Source organism: Rattus norvegicus, chromosome 1, assembly GCF_036323735.1.
Source record: "Rattus norvegicus strain BN/NHsdMcwi chromosome 1, GRCr8, whole genome shotgun sequence".
NCBI classification, from domain to species: domain Eukaryota; kingdom Metazoa; phylum Chordata; class Mammalia; order Rodentia; family Muridae; genus Rattus; species Rattus norvegicus.
The window spans coordinates 123,489,300-123,500,360 of NC_086019.1; the positions used below are offsets into that span (position 1 = coordinate 123,489,300).

Consider the following 11,061-nt stretch of genomic DNA (forward strand, 5'->3'; position numbering starts at 1 on the left):
TTTCTAGTTCCATCCATTTGCCTGCAAAACTCAGGATGTCTTAATAATTGAGTAGTATTCAATTGTGAAAATAAACTACATTTTCTGTCCCAATTCTTCAGTTGTGGGACATCTGTGTTTTTTCCAACTTCTGGCTATCACAAACAAGGCCACTATGAACATATTGGAACATATCCCTGTGGCTCAGGGGGGCATCTTTGGGTACATTCCTAAGAATGCTATGGAGGGGTCTTCAGACAGATACATTTTCAATTTTCTAAGGAACCTCCAGATTGATTTACAGAGTTCTTGTATCAGTTTGCAACCCTGACAGCAATGGAGGAATGTTCTTCTTTCTCCACATCCTTAGCATCATGTGCTGTCGCCTGAGGTTTTGATCCTAGTCATCTGATCCCTGTAAGGTGAAATCTCAAAGTCTTTTGATTTGCATTTCCCTGATCTTGAAGGACTTTGAACAATTTTAGGTGCTTCTTACCAACTCAAAATTGCTCTGTTGCGATTTCTGTTTAGTTCTATATCACATGATTTTGTCTGGGTTGTTTGGTTTGAGGTAGTTAGCTTCTTGAGATCTTTATATATTTTGATATTAGCATTCTTGCTCAATGCATGCATGCTATGGACTAAGACTTTCCCCCAATTATCCGCCCATATCCAAACTGAAGTAAAATAAGTTACTAAAAAAACAAAAACAACAACAACAATTCTTATAAAAATGAGAAAATTTTAGGGGAATATATATATATATATATACATATATATATATATATGAAAACAATCATGTGTATATATGAAGAAAATATCATCTTGATTATATAAATGTAAACCTCTTGTAAATGTAAGTACATATGTCATAAGTGCATGAGTAGACGTTTGCAGACACATTACTCCAAATAATATATATATATGTGTGTGTTTGTGTGTGTGGGTGTGTGTGTGTTTGTGTGTGTGTGTGTGTGCATACACATTATTTATAATTTTTTAATAAAATTGTTCATTGAAGTAAATAACAATTCTAAATTGTTTTACCACTCATAGAGTAAAACATTTAATTTTAAATGATTTTGATAAAGATGAACCTAAGATTAGAATAACTTTTCAAATAGCAAAATACCTTATAAGCAAGTCTTTATAGCCTTAAGTAAAAAAATAATTGGTAATACATGTATCAACAGAACCAATGATTGAAATATATTCCAATTTGCACACTTAAATAACTTTGAAATGTGAACTATAAACTAAAAACATTAGTATGAGACAAAAAACCCTCAGTTTGTTTGACAATGTTTCTTAGGAGAGTTAGGGCACTAGGAGGAAATCCTGACCACAGGAGCAGTTAGCTTTCATATATCCCATAGATGATGTGGTAAATAAACTCTGTATCTCAACATTTTTTCTATGCTGCTTCAGATTTGTTCATTCTCTCTCAGGCATTATACATCTAGGGAATAATTATAATCACTAGAATAACTACTATAAAAATTATACTCAAAGAAAACTAAAATTTTTTTGAATAACATAAAATTATGAGCTTGCTCTTACTAAGTGTAAGCATCTGAAGCAATAAAATAACAGGTTTTAAAAGCCTACAAATGAGAACAATGTGCCATCCTAGTTATATGAAATGTAAACTTACTGTAAATGTAAAGAAAAAACATTTCTTACCTATATGATTAACTCATTGAGTAGATATTTCTCCAAAGAAGCTGTACAAGGATACAAATAAAAAAATAAAAGAAATTAAAATCGCATCATCATGGTAAGTCTTATGAAAGCACAAATCCTAACAATCGTAACATAGACTTCATGACTCTAAGAGCCATATTGTCAAGTAGAAAAAAAATGAAATAATTTTCAAATGAATAATAGACCAATGAAGGTAGAAATTGCAATAAAATTTACTACATATGGTCTTCCTGGTTGCTGCCGCTGCAGAGCCCCTGGGCAGCACCCCACAAGCGAACCTGAGCCTCGGGACCACAGGTAAGACCAAATTTTCTGCTGCAAGAAAGCTGCCTGGTGAGCTTGGAACACACGGAAGCAGAATTTCTCTAGGACCAGGCACGTTCTGTGTTTACCAGAAGTCCCACACCCGAGGATCCCGGCCCGCAGCAGCTCTCTGCTCCCAGACCTGGTGAGAGAGAGACCCAACCGCCTGGTCAGGTGGGCACTCCTGAGGCTGCAGAGCAGAAGAGACCACCAACACTGCTCACCCCTGCCCACATCCCTGGCCCAAGAGGAAACTGTATAAGGCCTCTGGGCTCCCGTGGGGGAGGGCCCAGGAGCAGCAGGACACCTGCCAGAGACACCACCGGACCCTGAAGGAAACAGACCGGATAAACAGTTCTCTGCACCCAAATCCCGTGGGAGGGAGAGCTAAACCTTCAGAGAGGCAGACAAGCCTGGGAAACCAGAAGAGACTGCTCCCTGCACACACATCTCGGACGCCAGAGGAAAAAGCCAAAGACCATCTGGGACCCTGGTGCACTGAAGCTCCCGGAAGGGGCGGCACAGGTCTTCCTGGTTGCTGCCGCTGCAGAGAGCCCCTGGGCAGCACCCCACGAGCGAACCTGAGCCTCGGGACCACAGGTAAGACCAAATTTTCTGCTGCAAGAAAGCTGCCTGGTGAACTCAAGACACAGGCCCACAGGAACAGCTGAAGACCTGTAGAGAGGAAAAACTACACGCCCGAAAGCAGAACACTCTGTCCCCATAACTGACTGAAAGAGAGGAAAACAGGTCTACAGCACTCCTGACACACAGGCTTATAGGACAGTCTAGCCACTGTCAGAAACAGCAGAACAAAGTAACACTAGAGATAATCTGATGGCGAGAGGCAAGCGCAGGAACCCAAGCAACAGAAACCAAGACTACATGCCATCATCGGAGCCCAATTCTCCCACCAAAACAAACATGGAATATCCAAACACACCAGAAAAGCAAGATCTAGTTTCAAAATCATATTTGATCATGATGCTGGAGGACTTCAAGAAAGACATGAACACACTTAGGGAAGCACAGGAAAACATTAATAAACAAGTAAAAGCCTACAGAGAGGAATCGCAAAAATCCCTGAAAGAATTCCAGGAAAACACAATCAAACAGTTGAAGGAATTAAAAATGGAAATAGAAGCAATCAAGAAAGAACACATGGAAACAACCCTGGATATAGAAAACCAAAAGAAGAGACAAGGAGCTGTAGATACAAGCTTCACCAACAGAATACAAGAGATGGAAGAAAGAATCTCAGGAGCAGAAGATTCCATAGAAATCATTGACTCAACTGTCAAAGATAATGTAAAGCGGAAAAAGCTACTGGTCCAAAACATACAGGAAATCCAGGACTCAATGAGAAGATCAAACCTAAGGATAATAGGTATAGCAGAGAGTGAAGACTCCCAGCTCAAAGGACCAGTAAATATCTTCAACAAAATCATAGAAGAAAACTTCCCTAACCTAAAAAAAGAGATACCCATAGACATACAAGAAGCCTACAGAACTCCAAACAGATTGGACCAGAAAAGAAACACCTCCCGTCACATAATTGTCAAAACACCAAATGCACAAAATAAAGAAAGAATATTAAAAGCAGTAAGGGAAAAGGGTCAAGTAACATATAAAGGGAGACCTATCAGAATCACACCAGACTTCTCGCCAGAAACTATGAAGGCCAGAAGATCCTGGACTGATGTTATACAGACCCTAAGAGAACACAAATGCCAGCCCAGGTTACTGTATCCAGCAAAACTCTCAATTAACATTGATGGAGAAACCAAGATATTCCATGACAAAACCAAATTTACACAATATCTTTCTACAAATCCAGCACTACAAAGGATAATAAATGGTAAAGCCCAACATAAGGAGGCAAGCTATACCCTAGAAGAAGCAAGAAACTAATCGTCTTGGCAACAAAACAAAGAGAATGAAAGCACACAAACATAACCTCACATCCAAATATGAATATAACGGGAAGCAATAATCACTATTCCTTAATATCTCTCAATATCAATGGCCTCAACTCCCCAATAAAAAGACATAGATTAACAAACTGGATACGCAACGAGGACCCTGCATTCTGCTGCCTACAGGAAACACACCTCAGAGACAAAGACAGACACTACCTCAGAGTGAAAGGCTGGAAAACAACTTTCCAAGCAAATGGTCAGAAGAAGCAAGCTGGAGTAGCCATTCTAATATCAAATAAAATCAATTTCCAACTAAAAGTCATCAAAAAAGATAAGGAAGGACACTTCATATTCATCAAAGGAAAAATCAACCAAGATGAACTCTCAATCCTAAATATCTATGCCCCAAATACATGGGCAACTACATACGTAAAAGAAACCTTACTAAAGCTCAAAACACACATTGCACCTCACACAATAATAGTGGGAGATTTCAACACCCCACTCTCATCAATGGACAGATCATGGAAACAGAAATTAAACAGTGATGTCGACAGACAAAGAGAAGTCATGAGCCAAATGGACTTAACGGATATTTATAGAAGATTCTATCCTAAAGCAAAAGGATATACCTTCTTCTCAGCTCCTCATGGTACTTTCTCCAAAATTGACCATATAATTGGTCAAAAAACGGGCCTCAACAGGTACAGAAAGATAGAAATAATCCCATGCGTGCTATCGGACCACCACGGCCTAAAACTGGTCTTCAATAACAATAAGGGAAGAATGCCCACATATACGTGGAAATTGAACAATGCTCTACTCAATGATAACCTGGTCAAGGAAGAAATAAAGAAAGAAATTAAAAACTTTTTAGAATTTAATGAAAATGAAGATACAACATACTCAAACTTATGGGACACAATGAAAGCTGTGCTAAGAGGAAAACTCATAGCGCTGAGGGCCTGCAGAAAGAAACAGGAAAGAGCATATGTCAGCAGCTTGACAGCACACCTAAAAGCTCTAGAACAAAAAGAAGCAAATACACCCAGGAGGAGTAGAAGGCAGGAAATAATCAAACTCAGAGCTGAAATCAACCAAGTAGAAACAAAAAGGACCATAGAAAGAATCAACAGAACCAAAAGTTGGTTCTTTGAGAAAATCAACAAGATAGATAAACCCTTAGCCAGACTAACGAGAGGACACAGAGAGTGTGTCCAAATTAACAAAATCAGAAATGAAAAGGGAGACATAACTACAGATTCGGAGGAAATTCAAAAAATCATCAGATCTTACTATAAAAACCTATATTCAACAAAATTTGAAAATCTTCAGGAAATGGACAATTTCCTAGACAGATACCAGGTATCCAGGTTAAATCAGGAACAGATAAACCAGTTAAACAACCCCATAACTCCTAAGGAAATAGAAGCAGTCATTAAAGGTCTCCCAACCAAAAAGAGCCCAGGTCCAGACGGGTTTAGTGCAGAATTCTATCAAACCTTCATAGAAGACCTCATACCAATATTATCCAAACTATTCCACAAAATTGAAACAGATGGAGCCCTACTGAATTCCTTCTACGAAGCCACAATTACTCTTATACCTAAACCACACAAAGACACAACAAAGAAAGAGAACTTCAGACCAATTTCCCTTATGAATATCGACGCAAAAATACTCAATAAAATTCTGGCAAACCGAATTCAAGAGCACATCAAAACAATCATCCACCATGATCAAGTAGGCTTCATCCCAGGCATGCAGGGATGGTTTAATATACGGAAAACCATCAACGTGATCCATCATATAAACAAACTGAAAGAACAGAACCACATGATCATTTCATTAGATGCTGAGAAAGCATTTGACAAAATTCAACACCCCTTCATGATAAAAGTCCTGGAAAGAATAGGAATTCAAGGCCCATACCTAAACATAGTAAAAGCCATATACAGCAAACCAGTTGCTAACATTAAACTAAATGGAGAGAAACTTGAAGCAATCCCGCTAAAATCAGGTACTAGACAAGGCTGCCCACTCTCTCCCTACTTATTCAATATAGTTCTTGAAGTTCTAGCCAGAGCAATCAGACAACAAAAGGAGATCAAAGGGATACAGATCGGAAAAGAAGAGGTCAAAATATCACTATTTGCAGATGACATGATAGTATATTTAAGTGATCCCAAAAGTTCCACCAGAGAACTACTAAAGCTGATAAACAACTTCAGCAAAGTGGCTGGGTATAAAATTAACTCAAATAAATCAGTTGCCTTCCTCTATACAAAAGAGAAACAAGCCGAGAAAGAAATTAGGGAAACGACACCCTTCATAATAGACCCAAATAATATAAAGTACCTCGGTGTGACTTTAACCAAGCAAGTAAAAGATCTGTACAATAAGAACTTCAAGACACCGAGGAAAGAAATTGAAGAAGACCTCAGAAGATGGAAAGATCTCCCATGCTCATGGATTGGCAGGATTAATATAGTAAAAATGGCCATTTTACCAAAAGCAATCTACAGATTCAATGCAATCCCCATCAAAATACCAATCCAATTCTTCAAGGAGTTAGACAGAACAATTTGCAAATTCATCTGGAATAACAAAAAACCCAGGATAGCTAAAGCTATCCTCAACAATAAAAGAACTTCAGGGGGAATCACTATCCCTGAACTCAAGCAGTATTACAGAGCAATAGTGATAAAAACTGCATGGTATTGGTACAGAGACAGACAGATAGACCAATGGAATAGAATTGAAGACCCAGAAATGAACCCACACACCTATGGTCACTTGATTTTTGACAAAGGAGCCAAAACCATCCAATGGAAAAAAGATAGCATTTTCAGCAAATGGTGCTGGTTCAACTGGGGGGCAACATGTAGAAGAATGCAGATCGATCCATCCTTATCACCCTGTACAAAGCTTAAGTCCAAGTGGATCAAGGACCTCCACATCAAACCAGACACACTCAAACTAATAGAAGAAAAACTAGGGAAGCATCTGGAACACATGGGCACTGGAAAAAAATTCCTGAACAAAACACCAATGGCTCATGCTCTAAGATCAAGAATCGACAAATGGGATCTCATAAAACTGCAAAGCTTCTGTAAGGCAAAGGACACTGTGGTTAGGACAAAACGGCAACCAACAGATTGGGAAAAGATCTTTACCAATCCTACAACAGATAGAGGCCTTATATCCAAAATATACAAAGAACTCAAGAAGTTAGACCGCAGGGAAACAAGTAACCCTATTAAAAATGGGGTTCAGAGCTAAACAAAGAATTCACAGCTGAGGAATGCCGAATGGCTGAGAAACACCTAAAGAAATGTTCAACATCTTTAGTCATAAGGGAAATGCAAATCAAAACAACCCTGAGATTTCACCTCACACCAGTGCGATTGGCTAAGATCAAAAACTCAGGTGACAGCAGATGCTGGCGAGGATGTGGAGAAAGAGGAACACTCCTCCATTGTTGGTGGGATTGCAGACTGGTACAACCATTCTGGAAATCAGTCTGGAGGTTCCTCAGAAAATTGGACAATGAACTGCCTGAGGATCCAGCTATACCTCTCTTGGGCATATACCCAAAAGATGCCTCAACATATAAAAGAGGCACGTGCTCCACTATGTTCATCGCAGCCTTATTTATAATAGCCAGAAGCTGGAAAGAACCCAGATGCCCTTCAACAGAGGAATGGATACAGAAAATGTGGTACATCTACACAATGGAATATTACTCAGCTATCAAAAACAACGAGTTTATGAAATTCGTAGGCAAATGGTTGGAACTGGAAAATATCATCCTGAGTGAGCTAACCCAATCACAGAAAGACATACATGGTATGCACTCATTGATAAGTGGCTATTAGCCCAAATGCTTGAATTACCCTAGATGCCTAGAACAAATGAAACTCAAGATGGATGATCAAAATGTGAATGCTTCACTCCTTCTTTAAAAGGGGAACAAGAATACCCTTGGCAGGGAATAGAGAGGCAAGGATTAAAACAGAGACTGAAGGAACACCCATTCAGAGCCTGCCCCACATGTGGCCCATACATATACAGCCACCCAATTAGACAAGATGGATGAAGCAAAGAAGTGCAGACCGACAGGAGCCGGATGTAGATCGCTCCTGAGAGACACAGCCAGAATACAGCAAATATAGAGGCGAATGCCAGCAGCAAACCACTGAACTGAGAATAGGTCCCCTATTGAAGGAATCAGAGAAAGAACTGGAAGAGCTTGAAGGGGCTCGAGACCCCAAAAGTACAACAATGCCAAGCAACCAGAGCTTCCAGGGACTAAGCCACTACCTAAAGACTATACATGGACTGACCCTGGACTCTGACCCCATAGGTAGCAATGAATATCCTAGTAAGAGCACCAGTGGAAGGGGAAGCCCTGGGTCCTGCTAAGACTGAACCCCCAGTGAACTAGTCTATGGAGGGAGGGCGGCAATGGGAGGAGGGTTGGGAGGGGAACACCCATAAGGAAGGGGAGGGGGGAGGGGGATGTTTGCCCGGAAACCGGGAAAGGGAATAACACTCGAAATGTATATAAGAAATACTCAAGTTAATAAAAAAAATAAAAAAAAAATTACTACATATGCTATATGTGGTATTTACATAACATTGAAGACTTTCAGATATCTTTCACTTATTTTATTAGAATTTCATCTTTGAGTACTGTATTTACTAACATGACTACCTCATCAAACTGTTTCCATAAATGTAGACACAGTCACTCATTATTTTGCCTTCTCCTTCTCTTGCTTCTCCTGCTTTTTCTCTTGTGCCACTGTTCCTGCTGCTTCTGCTGGTGTTACTGCTGGTGCTGCTGGTGCTACTGCTGGTGCTCCTGGTGAGGCTGCTACTGCATTTTAAAAAAAATATACAGTCCATTATAATAACAGACCTTAAAACCACAAATAATTTTTCTTTTGCTTTTAATTCAGATTTTAATCTCCTCCTGATCCACCCCATGAGAATTCCACATCCCATACCTCCTCCCTGCCCCCCCCCCCTTCACAGTCTACTGCCACCATCTCCATTCACTCTAAAATCCCCACCAGTCCTCTAAACTTCCTGGGGCGTTCAGGGTCTAGAGGGTTATGTGCATCTTCTCTGACTGAACCCAGACCTAGGAGTCCTCTGCTGCATATGTGTTGGAGGCCTCATCTCAGCTGGTGTATGCTCGTTGGTTGATGACCCAGTGTCTAAGAGATTTCAGAAGCCAAGGTTAATTCAGACTGCTGGTCCTCCTACAGGGTAGGTTCCCTCCTTAGCTTACTCTAGCTTTTCCCTAATTCAACCAGAGGCACTCAGGAGCTTCTGTCTGCTAGTTGGGTGTACATATCTGCATCTCGTTCACCAGCTTATTGGATCTTTTGGAAAGCAGTCCTGATAGGTCCCTTCTTGTGAATGCTCCATTGCTTCAGTTAAGGTGTCAGGTCCTTGAGCCTCCCCTTGAGCTGGATCCCACTTTGGGCTTGTTGCTGGACTTCCTTTTCCTCAGGTTCTTCTTCTTTTCCATCCCTGCAGTTCTTTCAAACAGGAAGAATTATGGGTTAGAGCTTTGGTTGTGGGTTAACAACCCCATCCCTTACTTTATGCCCTGTCTTTCTGCTGAAGGTGGATTCAATAACTTTTCTTTCCCCACTGTAGGGTCTTTCATCTAGTGTCCCACACTTTGAATTCTAAGAGTCTCTTACTTCCTAGGTCTCTGGTACATTCTAGAGGGTCCTCACTACCCCTACGTCCCAAGGCTACTTGTTTCTATTATTGCTGCAGGCCCTTTTCCCCCACCCAATACCAGATCATGTTTTCTGCTCCTCCCACTCCCATTCCTTTTCCCTCCCCTCTCCCTCCTTCCCTCCTCCCTTGTGGTTGCTTTCTTTTCCCTCCCAAGTGAAACTCAGGTGTCCTCGATTGGACCTTTAATTTGTTGACATTTTTGACTCTATCATGGTTATTAGGTACGTTTTTGGCTAATTTCCACTTACTACTGAGAACATACCATGCATGTCCTTTTGGGTCTATGTTACCTCACTCGGGATGACATTTTCTAGTTCCATCCATTTGCCTGCAAAACTCAGGATATCCTCATTTTTTATAGCTGAGTAGTATTCCATTGTGTAAATGAACCACATTTTCTGCATCCATTCTTCTGCCGTGAGACATCTGGGTTGTTTCCAGCTTCTGGCTATCACAAATAAGGCTGCTATGAACATATTGGAACATGTGGGCCTGTGGAATGGTGGGGCATCTATTGGATATATTCCCAATAGTGGTATTGGTGGGTCTTTAGGTAAATCTATTTCCAATTTTCTGAGGAACCTCCAAATTGCTTTCCAGAGTAGTTGTACCAGTTTGCAATCCTACCAGCAATGGAGGAATATTTAACCATGGAACCATCACTAGTTTCTATCTTCAGAATTCTATTTGGCGATTGGTTAGGAAGTTTCCTAGGAACTCAAATGGTCATGTCTCCATTTGGGATCATATCTTAATTTATAGGTTTTCAGGAAAATCAAATCTCAAAACCTAATCCATAGGTATGTAGCACCAAAATTTGACTTTCATGTAAAAAATATGTCATGATACTTACATGAATAAATGATAAATGTTTACCTGACAGGAGGCACAGGAAATTTTCCATAAATCTAAAACTACTGATTCAAAATAAAGACTAGTAATAATTTATTCTTCCTATCGTCATATATATATATGTATGCATGTCTATATATTTATATATGTATACATATATATGTATATACATATATACACAAATATATATACACATATACATACATACATACATACATACACACACACAAACACACACATACACGCACACACATAAAATCTTCATGATCATTAAAACTTGGTGAAGATAAAATAAATACCAGCGATTACAGGAACAATATATTTAATTTCAGTGGAGTTATTATGGATTAACAATTGGGTATAGGCATTAGTCCCACTGACTACATACACCCTGACATGGTAATATATGTCTATTTCTATATCTATTTCTTCATGAATGGTTGTGATAAAAGAAGAAAAAATGTAGTTTTTCTTTCTCTAGGGAGCTTAACATGAGATAACAGTTGAATAACATGAAGTGTTGAGTGGAACAGTTGAAGGA

At 39.7% G+C, this 11,061-nt stretch overlaps 1 long non-coding RNA gene across 1 annotated transcript; it reads right to left on the reverse strand.

Moving 5' to 3' along the window:
- Positions 1-921: 921 nt before the first annotated feature.
- Positions 922-10,593, reverse strand: LOC120099829 (uncharacterized). The gene is made up of 4 exons (XR_005499114.2): positions 9,959-10,593; positions 9,286-9,457; positions 8,623-8,787; positions 922-1,703 (listed from the first exon to the last, which is right to left on the reverse strand). It is a non-coding gene; the product is annotated as an uncharacterized LOC120099829 (long non-coding RNA).
- Positions 10,594-11,061: the final 468 nt, after the last annotated feature.